This window comes from Dipodomys merriami, unplaced genomic scaffold, assembly GCF_024711535.1.
Source record: "Dipodomys merriami isolate MVZ:Mamm:240054 unplaced genomic scaffold, mDipMer1.0.p SCAF_4, whole genome shotgun sequence".
Classification (NCBI taxonomy): domain Eukaryota; kingdom Metazoa; phylum Chordata; class Mammalia; order Rodentia; family Heteromyidae; genus Dipodomys; species Dipodomys merriami.
In genome coordinates this window covers 79,944,922-79,959,356 of record NW_027205603.1, presented here as the reverse complement: position 1 = coordinate 79,959,356, position 14,435 = coordinate 79,944,922, and positions in this window count along the sequence as shown.

Genomic DNA, 14,435 nt, shown 5'->3' with positions numbered 1-14,435 from the left:
TATTCACACCACACTGCCTTAGGGATGTGTACACCTAGGGACTGTACAGCATTGTGGCATCAGATCATGCCACCAAAGGAGACATATCACTGCTGCTGGGACTTGAACAAAGATGTTTTATTGGGTTTTGTTTTAATTCTGCCAAAGTAATATGATGCATCAATAAGAAGAAACTCAGATGTAACCTGTCATTTCTATGAAAATGAGATAAATTCTTTGTTTAATGCACTTTTTTTCCCTTACTGTACATCTGCCTGACAGAGTTTGCCCTAAATACCTCACTAGCTTTATGTGGGCCATCATGGAAGAAAAGGAGTTTGGGAAACTCAAGGAAAAGTTCTTTCAACCTATACAACCTAACTTATGGACTGTTTCTTGTTAGCTACTCATTTTTAGGAAGGATTTTCTGTTTAACTCTACCAAATGGAATGCCAAAGGAAATCTTCAAGGCCGATGGCTGTGTTGTATTTTGATATAATTGTACTGTGTTTTTAAATTTTGTATGCCAATTTTTAAGACAAATTTTACATACTCTATATTTTATTTTTCTGCCAAAATACACTTGTGTTTTCTCTTCTTTTTTATAATAGATTCTGAAAAAATTCATACTTAAAAAAAAAACCCTGCCCAAAATGTGAAGCTTGGTTAACTGATGTTCATGATAGAAAGAATAAAATGTATCTTTCTTTTCCTTTTACAATTGAATAGTTTATTTCTGTGAAAACATATTGAAACTTTCAGTATTTTAACCTTCTGTTTTCATTTCTCTTAGCAAAGGCCAATAAACCTGTTATACTTTGGGAGTAAACATACATGTTTATGTATGTACAAAAAAAAATTACAAAAAATCAAGGCCAAGGGGGTAGAAAAGTGCAATTTTTCCCATAAGATTAGAAAAGAAAAGAGAATGCTACTCCTTGAAAGACATCATGCAGCACAGGACAAACATGAGTATTAAAGATGAATGACCTTAGAGATTATAGAAATCTTTTTGTCCAGGTCAAGTAATAAAAGGAAAGTAGAAAATTACCTATTTAATTTGGATAAATTCAATGCAGTTCATCAAAGGTTTTGTTCTGTGGCCTGAATTCACTGGATCCATGTATATATATATGTGTGTGTGTGTGTGTGTGTGTGTGAGACAAGTTTCACTGATGTATTGTTTTTAATCTTGCCAATTCACATTGCATGTTAATTGATGTTTACATGGGTAAAGTGAATAAATTATAATAAACATAAAATAATATTGATTCAAACTTGGGAAAATTTAAGCTTTGACTGTCCTGTTTTACTTCCCAGGAAGGATATTTTTCTGAAGTAGTACACAGATAATATCATTCTCTCTCTTGTTTCTGTGTTTCATAAGTATGCCTATATAGATGGTATCATGAACTGGTACATACAGTAAAAAGGGATGAACGAGGTACTCTGAACTTGCTTAGTGTAGTTACTACAGGGCCTCCATGATTCAGTGAGACTTTTTACATGATTGGCCTTACCTTGTAGCTGGTGCTACGTAGACCTGTGTTAAATACACCATTGAAACACATGAATCTTTGAACAATTGCTTTGTAAAGCTTCTGTGGTAGAGCAGAGACACATGAAATGTCAAATGGTGTGTGCTTTCCACCTCTCTGCTTCCTTTTGATGCCAACAGCCATGTTCCATCTATCCTATACAAGAAGCTGCACATTCTACCTTCTGAGTACAAAAGAAAAGGTACACCGAATTCTGAAACTCAGGCTCTCACTGACAGAGATGTTCCTGGGAATCAAACATACCATGCCAATAAGTGAGACTAAAACTTGACGTTGTCTTTTTTTAACTATTTATGTTCTAAATTAAGCTTTGATAACATTCAAGTGTTAAATTCTCTCATTCTTATAAAAAGTTGAATTAATTGCCTGTATTTATTTTAGCAATTATTCAATGTATTTCCAGTATAGGATGTATAGTATAATTGATTTTTTTGTAAATAAAATATTTTTGATAAGATTACTGCCTTTTTTTCTAAGGGAAAGGGGTGCATTTGTTTTCCTGATTGTAGTGGTGTGAATTTGAGAATTGGGTATTTAGAAAAAAAAATCATGGTTGGTCAAAGATAAGATGCAATTTAATGGTGTTTACAGTAAATAGAAGTTCTCCAAATCACTAATTTTACTATCATTTATGGGTGGTAGCAGATGTCTAGTTATAATTGTTTTCTGAGTGCCAATAATGGGAAAATCTAGAAAGACTGAGACAAAAAGACTTCCAACTGGCATTGCTTTTGTCTCTGACCTTTTTTTCTTTTTCCTGATCATTTCAAGCTGCTCAGGTTTTGCCAGAAATTTATTACAGTAAGTTTGTGGCAGCAGAAAAAAAATCACAAACATGAAGAAATTTAAGCAAGATTGTTATGGCATTATTTACAAATATAAACAAGGAAGGCCTTAAAAGAACCTGAGCTTGAGTCATGACAGCCATGATTGAATGGATGGTAGCATATCCAAGCACTGGAGAGTTGGTAGACATTAAACAATGGTTTTCGGAGATGATGTGAGGATGTTGGAAAAGTATCACATTTAAAGATATGTAATCATTTTGTACACTAACACATCAATTTTGTAAAGACAAAAATGTTTAAATGTGGTGATTACTAGTCCAGAGAATCTGACGGACGTATATTCTGTATACATTCTTGTATTCTCCAAATTCCATAAACATGTATTGCTTTTATAATCAGAAAGAAAAAGATAATAAATATTGCTTTTGGAAAGTAGGTTGAGACATCTACTAGCATTCCATGGTCTGAAAAGCTTTGATATTTATTTATCCCATTTTTACCATTTACCTCTCAAATTCATCTAATTTCTCATTTTTCCCCTTATTTGGTTCTTCAGAAGCCTTCATTCCTTTGGTACTGTTACAAGATAAACTATAGCCAATAGAATTATTGCCTTGGAGAACAACATAGATTTATGGTACTAGTCCCAGTGACTTTGCCTACGAATGGCTACCCAGAGGTTGAATCACTGATAAATTGACTTAGTGCTCCATTAGGCAATGTAAACGGGCAGTATACATTGCAGGTTATGCTGGCCCTAGACCTGTCATAGCAACCCTTCAGTCTGCTGTCTATCTGAGGGAATGCATAAATGCATATATATGGCTTTGATCCAGTAACACTTTGTTAATGAGCACTGACATTTAAATCATTTAATTATCACATGATTGCTATTAATTTTTGCCAGTCTTGGGACTTGAACTCAGGGTCTGGGCACTGTCCTTGAGCTTATTTTTGCTTAAGGTTAGCAATCTACCACTTGAGCCACAGCACCACTTCTGGGTTTTCCTGTTTATGTGGTACTGAGGAATCCAACCCAGGACTTCATGCGTGGTAGGCAAGCTGTCTATCACTGAGCCACATTCCTAGCCCTACAAATTATATTTGTTATACTGTTTTCCAAATATTTAAACAAATACAAAGCTATTCCATTACCAAAGCAATGGGTGGACCAGAGTTACCCTGCGAGACATATTAATGGCTCCAGCTACGGGGAAATGTATCCACTTATTTATGCCATGAAATACACTGACACCTGTTCTGAACACATACTATGCAATAAATATGATCTGCAGCATGTTTTAAGTATCTTATTTTAGTTGCCAGTCCTAACACATTTCTGTTATTACTTCCATCTTATAGACAAGTAAGTTGAGGATTAGGTAACTTAAGATCAAAAAGCCAAGACTGAGGGGCATAGCTCAAATGGTAGAGCACTTGCCTATCTTTAAGTTCAAACCCAAGTACCACTGATATAAATTAAATGAATAAATAAATAAAAATGAAACCAGTAAAATGCAATAGTGGATTTTTGCATCCAGGCATCCAGACATTAAGTTAACTCCTTAAAGTAGTGGTATTGACAGTGTGGCCCTCTACTCAGCCGCTACATCTATGAACATATTAGAAATTTAAATGAATAGCCCCATCGTACTTGTGTTGGTCCAAGGTAGATCAAATCACATAGTATTTCTTGGGACAGGTTAATCATATAAATGAGTGGTTTTTGTACATATTAGAATTGGAGATATATTCAATCTAAGATCTCATACTGTTGCTCACAGGTTGAATATCATTTCTAAGGTAACTGTCTAGTAAAAAATGTGCCCTCTTCCTACTGACTTTTGCCCATTTTATCCATTAGTATCAGTAATGCTTGTTGGCAGCTTACATGTTCTAATTGTTTATTAAATATCAGTTATGGATAAGAAAGAGAGGTGTACATTATGTCTATATTCCAAATGCTTGTAATTGACCAAGAAGTCTATGATAACTACTTGTGAAACAAAGTCACAGGGATATAAGTAATGCTGTGAGGATGGAAAGAGGAAATAAGTGTAAGTAATTACTTGATAAAGGTGCACTTTAAGATATCTGGGACACATTCTTTAAACATGGATAGGAACTAAGGAGTTTCTAGGGAAAGAAGTAATATTACTTAGTTAGAGGTGTGATTTTACCAGGTGGTCCTTTAACTCAATTACCCAGTTTAAGTGTGATGTGGATTGCATGTAATCACTAAGCAGGATATATCTGCAGAAAGTATTGGAAGTGGAATCTAGAAGACAATAACACAGCTTGGGAAAAGTTGTGGTAGGGTATGTTTGAACATTCCACATTATTTATGATTTAGTTTGAACAGGCTTATGAGGAGTTATTATTATTCTCTCATTTGCTTGACAGCTTTGAGCATGCACCTTCCCATGGTATTGTCTGCTTTACATGCTCAATTGACCATTGGAATCACAAACCATAGGTTACTCAAATACTAAATATTATTTTCAGCTTTTCTCTCTGTCTCTGTCTCTGTTCCTGTCTGTCTCTCTCTCTCCATCTCTCTCTCTTTTAAAATTTTATTTATTTATTTATTTATTTATTTATTTATTTATTTATTTATTTATTTATTTATTTTTATTGTGAGAATACTGTACAGAGAGGTTACAATTACATGGGCAAGATAACGAGTACATTTCTTATCAAGCATTGTAGCCTCCTTTTTGTTTCCCCTTCCCATTCCTTCCCATACTCCCCCATTCCCCAACCTGATCCTTCCCCCACCCCCCACCAAAGTTGTAAAGTTCGTTTTCGACATAACAACTTGTACATCTCATTGTTGCAATGGGTCCACCTGTATCCCTAGTTAAATGATTTGTTTTTGCCCTTCCCCTCCACAAATTATACCAACATCAAATACAGTGAAAGCATGGGTTATACTGTGGGGGAGGGACGTACAAAGCAACATAGAAATCATCTTATAAATGTGTTAGAAACAATTGCATGAAAGGAAAAAAACAAAACAACATTTGAATACTTACCTTGGGGTTCATTCCCCTACCATCAACTTACCTGACCTTTTATACTTGACTCAGACATATACTAGTTATTGCAAATAAGGGAAACTATGGGACCTATGTTTCTTTGGGCCTGGCTTACTTCACTTAATATAATTTTTTCCAAGTCTTTCCATTTCCTAACAAATGGGGCAATGTCACTCTTTCTGATGGAGGCATAGAATTCCATTGTGTATATACCACATTTTCTTGATCCATTCATCTACTGAGGGGCATCTGGGTTGGTTCCAAATCTTAGCTATGGTAAATAATGCTGCAATAAACATAGTCGTGCTGGTAGCTTTAGTGGTATTGTTGGTGGGAGTGTAAACTTGTTCAACCACTTTGGAAAGTAGTATGGAGGTTCCTCAAAAGATTCCACATAGAGCTCCCCTATGACCCAGCAATCCCACTTTTGGGCATTTACCCAATGTTCACAAACAAGACCACACTAAAGCTACCATCTCTCTCTCTCTCTCTCTCTCTCTCTCTCTCTCTCTCTCTCTCTCTCTCTCTCTCTCTCTCTCTCTCTCTCTCTCTCTCTCTCTCTCTTGTGCTTGGGATTAAACTTGGAGCCTTACTCATACCAGGAAAGTTCACCACTGAGCTGTGTTCCCATCCTTTCTACAATCATTTGAGCCCATCAGTGCCATTACAACATGCATTATTCCTCTCAATTTCCTTAGTTACTTTTTATTTATTTTTTGTATTGAGGATTAGACCTAGACCTTAAGCATTCTAGGCAAGTGCTCTACCATTTAAACCATACCCCCAGTCCTGATTGTTATATTTTGTTTCTGAAACAGTGACTCATTAACTTCCCTAGGCCTATCTTGAACTCACAATCCTCCTATCTCCACTTCCTACTTAGCTGGCATTGTAAGTATATATCATTATGCCTCGCTGCATCTCACATCCTTATTAAGAAGTTTTTTGTCCCTTATTCAAGTCACAGCTCTTTTCCTCATTTCTGTTTTGTTCAGTGGTCAAACAGATAAACTCCTGAAACCTCCAAGAATGCACACAAGGATGCAGGTTACCTCTTCAGCTTTTCTTGGAGGCCTTGATGCCTGTTCTTTCCCACAGTTAACCTCAGTTAGGTGTTTTGCAACCTCTTGCCCACAGTTTTCCCTTCACCTGTGTCTTTGGTTGCCTTTTGCTCTCAACATGAAACACATTTTGGGGCTGGGAAGATGGCTCAGTGGTAGAGCACTTGCCTTGCAATGCATGAGGTCCTGGGTTCAATTCCCTAGCACCACATAAGCAAAAAGAAAAAAAAAGCCCGAAGTGGCGCTGTGGCTCAAGTGGTAGAGCACTAGTCTTGAGCTGAAGAGCTGAGGGACAGCGCCCAAGCCCAGAGTTCAGGCCCCACGACTGGAAAAGAAAAAGAAAAAATAAATAAAAAATAAAAAATAAAAAACATGAAACAGATTTTTACTTCTTTCCCCAATCCCTGTGTATACACATTAGATTCGTTATTTCTTTTATTTTACTAGCATTTGCTTGTCCCCAAACCATACCTTTAAGGGATTTCTGCTCCCTTCTCTCTTATATTATTTTGTATGTTCTCTGCTAAGCAGTACCGACTTTTTTCTACCTTGTGTTGTGGACATTGATACTCATGGTAACAACCAAAGAGATTAAAAGTCTTTTGAGACTAAAGGTATGTCTTAATCATATTTGAATCTTCTATTGTAACCAGCACCATGAGGTGGACAAGAAAACTTGCTAGATAAGCAAAACAATATATAGAACAACAAGAAAAGAAGAATAGAAACAAGGGTTCATGCTTTTGTCACTAGAAAAAGAGTTCTTTGGCACAGTCAACCAAATTATGGCATTTATTCAACAGTTATTTTTTATTTTTTTACTGGTGACTCTTTTTTTTTTTTTTTGTCAGTTGTGGGGCTTGAACTCTGGGCCTGGGCGCTGTCCCTCAGCTCTTCAGCTCAAGGCAAGCGCTTTACCACTTGAGCTACAGCACCACTTCCGGTTTCCTGGTGGTTTATTGGAGATAGGAGTCTCACAGTCTCTCCTGCTCGGGCTGGCTTTGAACCATGATCCTCAGATCTCAGCCTCCTGAGTAGCTAGGATTACAGGCGTGAGCCACCAGCGCCCGGCTTATTTTTTTACTTGGAGTATACAAATTGTACAAAATAATGAATTTCCCTATGCTATTTTCATACATGCATTGTTCATCTCTATTACCCTCCCTTTCCCAATTCCTCCTCCCTCTCCCATTCATTATAGGGGATACATATGAATATATATGCATACAAATGAATTCATATATATATATGTGTATATATATGGTTTAGATTCCATATATAAGAGAAAATTGTGTATCTGATTTGTATGTATGTGTGTGGTGTGTTTTGCCTATTTTTTTAATGAGATGATCTCCATTTCCACTTATTTTTCTGAAAACAACATTTCCATTTCCTTATGTCTGATTAGTACTCCATTGCATATATGTACCATGGTTTCATTTTCCAGTTATTAATTGATAGGTATGTAAGCTGACTTTCTTGCTGACTGCTGTGAATGGCGCTATTAACATGGCACTATTACTATTAACATGGCTTGTGCGGGTATCTCTACTGTATGCATTCATTTGTAAATAATATATGCCCAGAAGTAGCATAGCAGGATCACATGCTAGTTCTACATGCAGTTATTTGAAGAGTCACCACGCTGATTTCTATTGTAGCTGCACTAATTTCTATTCTATTCTATAAGGGGACCATTCTCTACCAGCATTTGTTGTTTCTTTTATGATAGTCACTCTGGCTGGGGTGGGATAACATCTCAATGTTGTTTCAATTTACATTTCTTTTATAGTTAAGAATGCTGAACATTTCTTCATGTATTTATTGGCCACGTGTACTTCTAGAACCTGCTTCTTGAGTTCATATTCCTTAGATGATTTGTTGTGTTGGCATTTAAGCTTTAGGGCTCCTTATGTTTCTAGATACAAAGCCCTTGTCAGATACATTGCTGGCAAAGAATTATTTCCCACTAGTTGTAGGGAAAATACTGGCTGTGTCTTCATTCTAGTAACTATTTCTTTGATAGACAGAATGTAGTTTAAGGCAATCCTAGTTATAATCCTTGCTTTTTATTTTCTGAGCTGTTCAAGACTTACCCAAAAAAGTAAATCCATTTTTAAGTTATAATTATTCACCAGTCCTTCTTAACATTTCAAAAGTAAGAATTTTGTTTGTTTTAAAGGGAATTCATTTAATTCCTTTACTAAACCATCTCCCTACCTCCTCTGGACATTTTTGTAAGCTCTTTCTAACTTTACTTCTTTTCTATCACTATCTTTATTTCATTAATTTTTTATTCCACTATTATTGTCATAACCAGGTTTGTCCCTCTACTATTTCTAATACAAAATGTCTTTAGCTGCATGTCTATTTTTTTGTTGTTGCTTGATAGTTGATCTGTCATTGGAATATAAGCTCCAGGGTGCTAGGAACTGTGTAAAATTGCATAGAAATTACAGTCCTGATCTTAGTACATAGTTTATAGTGGGTAGAAATTCAATATAAATCTGTGGACTGAATAAATGAGGGAGGGGAAGGAAACTCAATATAGGTTGGAAACAGCCAAAGAGTTTTGAAAAGTAAAATTCCTAGCTTTTTATTTGTAAGGGATTTCACCCATGGGAAGATGTAATTTATGAACAGAAGATAATGTTGATGATTTTATTCTATCTTATTTTTGCCAATCCTGGGGTGTGAACTCAGGGTTTGGCTGCTATTTCTAGAGGGTTTTTTTTCTTTTCTTTTCTCAAAGCTAGAGATCTACCACTTGGAAGGTCCACTTCCGGCTTTTTGGTACTTAATTGAAGATAAAAATCTCATGGATTTTTCTGCCTGGGCTGTCTTCAAACCACTGTCTTCAGATCTCAGTGTCCAGGCATGAGCCACTGGTGCCTGGCTTGATGATTGTTTATAATCTTTGTACAGGGCAAGGAAAATCAATAGGTAGGAGGTGATCCTTCAGTTTTGAGGAAGCTGAGTTGTGGAGATCACTAGCATATCCATAACAAAGCTGTTTTAAGAAAAAATTTAAATCACTAACTTCCTTGTTAAACACTATACTTTCTGTGCTGGTTCCTGGTTTGTAATTTTCTTGAATATTAAGTGGAAAGCTGTTTTGACACATGTTTCTGTGTTACCAGGTTTTCAGGATTATGAAACAAGCCTCTTCATCAAAGCATTTCTAATATAACATATTAACATCAAAATATAAAATACCTTTGTGTGTCTACATACACTTCATTGTCATGATGTCATATATCTGAGACTTTTCCTGTATGCAGGCTCCACATGTATCTGTGGATCCACCTCTTTGTGGAGTTCATTCTAGCTCTTCACTTTACACTCACCTTTGTGCCACCATTCTCCACAATCTTCCTTGTCTCTCCAGATCTCCATTATGCCTGGAGCACCTCTCTTGGTTGCTTCTTAGCTACCTCTCTTCAATGTGTGTGACATCCTGTCTCTTTCACACACATAATATCACATTACCATCACCATATGCTAGATTCTAAGCTTGCCAACACCTAAAGGGCCTCCCAAAGAGCAGGGACTTAATACATGTGAGCAGGGTAATGTTCTTGTTCCTCTAGGGAAAAATATTGTAGGGCAGATGTCCCCATACGTAGCTCATCATGTTGTATGATGGCGTTCATTCTTGCCCTTGACTTTCAGCAAATATTTGTATAGGTATCTACTGTTACAGCTTTGCGATTTGGAAACCAAAAACCAATATGAATTCGTGTGTGTTTGTTGTCTCTGTGCTCCAAGGTGGCAAAAGAAAACCCAAACAATAAAAGTTCTCTTCCCAGGAAGGTTTAAGAAGCACTGAATATGTTTGATATCCGAATTTCAGACTTTTTATCAATATGCAAATAAGTTTCACTGAATGCTAAAAGTCTTATACTTCAATGACGATGGTATTCTTCCCACAAGGGTGTTTGTTAACATATGGATGAGCATTATTCTTGAAAACATAGTTCAGGCCACACAAGTACATAATTCCTGACAAAGAAGAGTGGATTTGTTTTCATGTTACATCTAGAAACATAACTCAGAGCTTAACCTCCACGCTGCTTGAGTAATCAGCTCCACGTGTGGAAATCATGGGGGCAAAGGGGAGAAGATTTCCTCTTTGCATGGCTTAGCCTCAGAGTTCAGCTTGTCCGTGTTCTGTCAGAAAGCTCTCCCGGTGGACACTTAGGCAAACCTAAGTGGCTGGGCTTAGTTCTGCCATTCAGGGCAACATTATCATAATGTTTGAAGATAATGGACAATCAAGGGATTAAAGACTGACATGACTTTGGCTTACATGAGAGCACTGATGGGAAAAAATAAAGCACAATTGCTTTATAAACTAAGGGAAAGGTTGTGTTTTGTTTTCTACTTTGGATTGGGTTGATTACTGAGTTGCAAAATCAAATGTCGTCATTTTTCATCAGGTCAAGATAGAATCATAAGACACATGTTTCCTTGCAGAATGAACAGAGGCTGTGTGCTACGTTGTAGAATTCAGTGTTTCTCCTCTCCAGACTATAAACACACATGTCTCTCTTCAATTAAAAATACATAAAATTTTAAGGAAATAAAAATTCAGGAAGCAAGATCTCCATTCATTAGGCTATTAGAAGTACAGGGGAAGGGAGAAAAAAAATAAGATAATTTATTTGAACTTTATAGAAATGTAAAGATAGAGCAGACTGGAGAGAATGCTCCTTTCTCAAGTGATTTGGTAGAAATCAAAATGATTCTTATCTCCTTGCTCAAGTTATCAGAATTCCAGGATGAATATTTGGGACTCTATTTTTTATATATGTGGGGGAATTTATAGGCAGTGTTTCCCTTCCTAAATCTGACATATTAAGGGTATTTCCCTTGGAGTTATAAATTATAGACTTTCAAGTTTATTAGTCTTTCATATTTAGAATTTGTATATAAAGCCACCTTAATAATTAACCAAAGACCTGAAATTTTCAGCGCCATTAAATATCCTAATGCTCTAAAACTAGATTCTAATGTTCTTAGTCCAAATGAATGTCATGCCTCCCATTTTGGAAGTGTGCAAGGCAGACAAGTTTGCACCTCTGACTCACTAGGCTTTGGTTGTAAACTGATTTGTATTCAGAGTTCTGCTCTACTACTTATCAGTTGTATAAACTTTAGAAAATTACACCATTTCTTTGAATCTTATTTTCTCATCTGAATAATAAAGGGAATGACACTTATTTGTCAGAGTTATTGTGTAATCAAAATGTATGAAAAAGCCAAGGAAAAAAAACATGCCAAATAAGAGTTTAATAAGTGTGTTCTTTCTCTGTCTAGTCTTGTAAATAATCAATTTCATTAGCATTCCTCCCTTCTTACAATTCCTTTTCTTGGCAAAAACACTTTACTAAAGCTGGGGCATATAATTCAGATACCAAGGAATTTTACTCTAAACTTCATTGTAGATCCATTTTTGATGGCTTCTACCTAATCTTAAAATTTCTGTTTTAGGAAAGGTAGACTCTCCTTCAGATCTGGAAGTAATACATTACTATTTATTCTTCAATTTAATGTAAAAGTTTCAATTAAGATACAGTCATTATGCCTATCAATGAGATATGGTGTGCTATTTCAACACAAAATCTGTGCATTGATCAAGTCACAGTCATGAATGTTTCCATCATTTTGTTTTTGATTTTGGAGTCTCTGAACGCCTCCCTTCTATATCTTCATACAATATACACTAAATTTTTCTGAACTATATAAGTGTCTAGCATGTACTGATGTCCAAAAGAACACTCAATATAATTTTTTATTTCATGAAATAAATGCCATAGCATATGCAAAATGTTGGGTCAATAATAGGGAAATTTCACTGGGTTGTTGCTCTTAGTAGATAGGCCTTTTTTTTTTCATTTATGAAAGTAACAGGCCTTACGCTCCATAGAAATGCTTTTGAGATTATTATCATTATCGTTATTATTATTATTGAAGGGAAAGGCAATTAGAAATTCAGGGGGAAAAACTCTTCCAATTTGACTTCTTCTTATTACTTTAATCATTAGAGGTACATATTCCATCTTCTACTATGACAGAGCTCAGATTAAGGCTCTGAGTCCTTTTAAGTCGTAGGTACGTTCATCCTGTCTGTCATCTTAGGTTAAGCTACTAGAATCTTGTGCTTATTGTCAAATATGTGTCAAAGACAACTATCTTTTGTTTCCTCCATTCTTTCTGCTCCGTATTCCCTGGTGGAAAAACCAGTGGGAGAGCATGTCACCCACTTAGCTAAAAGTCTTTAAATATCTTATCTCAGGATACCATGTTCCCTGAGGCTCAGCATGAGCCTGTTTAACTTCTCTTTTTCTTCTGTATGACACTGAAAACTGGCATTTTTTTTCTTTCTGTTACTCAGCCAAGACAAGCTTGTTCTCATTTCAGGGCCATTAAGAGTTGCTATTTATTGTGCCTAAAGCACTTTTCCCCAAGAAGTTAGCATGGTTGATTTCTTCTTGTCATTTTGATCACCTAACTGGAGTCCTTTCCTAAACATGCTATCTAAAGGGACATTCTGTCCTGTTAGCACTTGAGACCACATTGTTCCATTGCTTTTCTGCAAGCATTGATCATTACTGGACATGAGTGCATTTATCAATTTATGTGATTGTTGGCTCTCTGAGTTATGCAAAATAGAGAATTCACAGAACAGGAATATAAGACTATATCCCAAAATCCAGGACAGAGTGTGACATGGAAAATGGTGAGTACTGTGGTTGAATGTGTGCAGATATACAACAATGGCACTAGACACTCTAAAAGTTTGTAGGTCTTGAACACAGCTGACCAAGATTAAAGCCTAAGGCACGACAGTAAAAATATCAAGGTTTAAAGAATGGTTCTTCTGTTATTCTAATGAGAGAAAAATACTTTTGTTCTCTCCGATATTCATTCTTGCGAATCAAGAATTTATCGCAAAAAGTAAGACCCAAGAAAACACTTAAAAATTCATGATTTGGTTTTTCTTTCTTGCTATGGTTTCAAACATATTTATAAGACGATTTCTTTGTTGCTTTGTATGTCCCTCCCCCACAGTATAACCCTTGTTTTCACTGTATTTGATGTTGGTATAATTTGTGGAGGGGAAGGGAAAAAACAAATCATTTAAATAGGGATACAGGTGGACCCATTGCAATAATGAGATGTACAAGACACTATGACGAAAAACGAACTTTACAAGTTGGCGGGGGGGGGGGGCAAGGGGGAGGGACTGATGGGGGGTGGAGATGGGAAGGGATGGTAAGGAAACAAAGGAGGAGGCAACAATGCTTGAAAAGAAATGTACTCATTACCTTGCTCATGTAATTGTAACCCCTCTGTATAGTATTTTCACAATAAAAAAAACAATAAAAACATCACAGTGCTATTGCAAAATATGTATGATTTGGTGATATATTTACTGTGAAACTAAAGCTCTATTCCTTTTTGTCAATTTATCATGAATATATATTTAAGTTCCCAAGCTAGGATTTTGAAGCTATTAAGTCTGTGTTATCTTGTAATAATCGTAAAAAAATTAAATATGTATTATTTTATTGTAAAGACACTGTACAGAGGGGCTGCAGCTACGTGAGCAAAGTAATGAGTACATTTCCTATGGAACAGTGTTACCCCCTCCTTTGTTTTTTTCCTACCATCACTTCCCTCTCTACCTCCCCAACTCCCCCATACCCCCCATGCAAAGTTCATTTTCAACATAGTGTCCTATACATCTCATTGTTACAATGGGTTAACCTGTATCCTTATTTCAGCATTTTGTTATTTCCCTTTCCCTCCCCAAATTAGAAAAATGTATATACAAGATGCAGGACACCAGAATCAAATACAGTGACAACAGGGTTATACCATAGGGGAAAGAACATACAAAGAGACAAAAAAAACCATATAATACATTTAAAAGAACAACAAGAAAAATAAAATCTCTTATGTCTCTATCTTCGGGTTCATTTTGCTTAGCATTAAGTTATATGG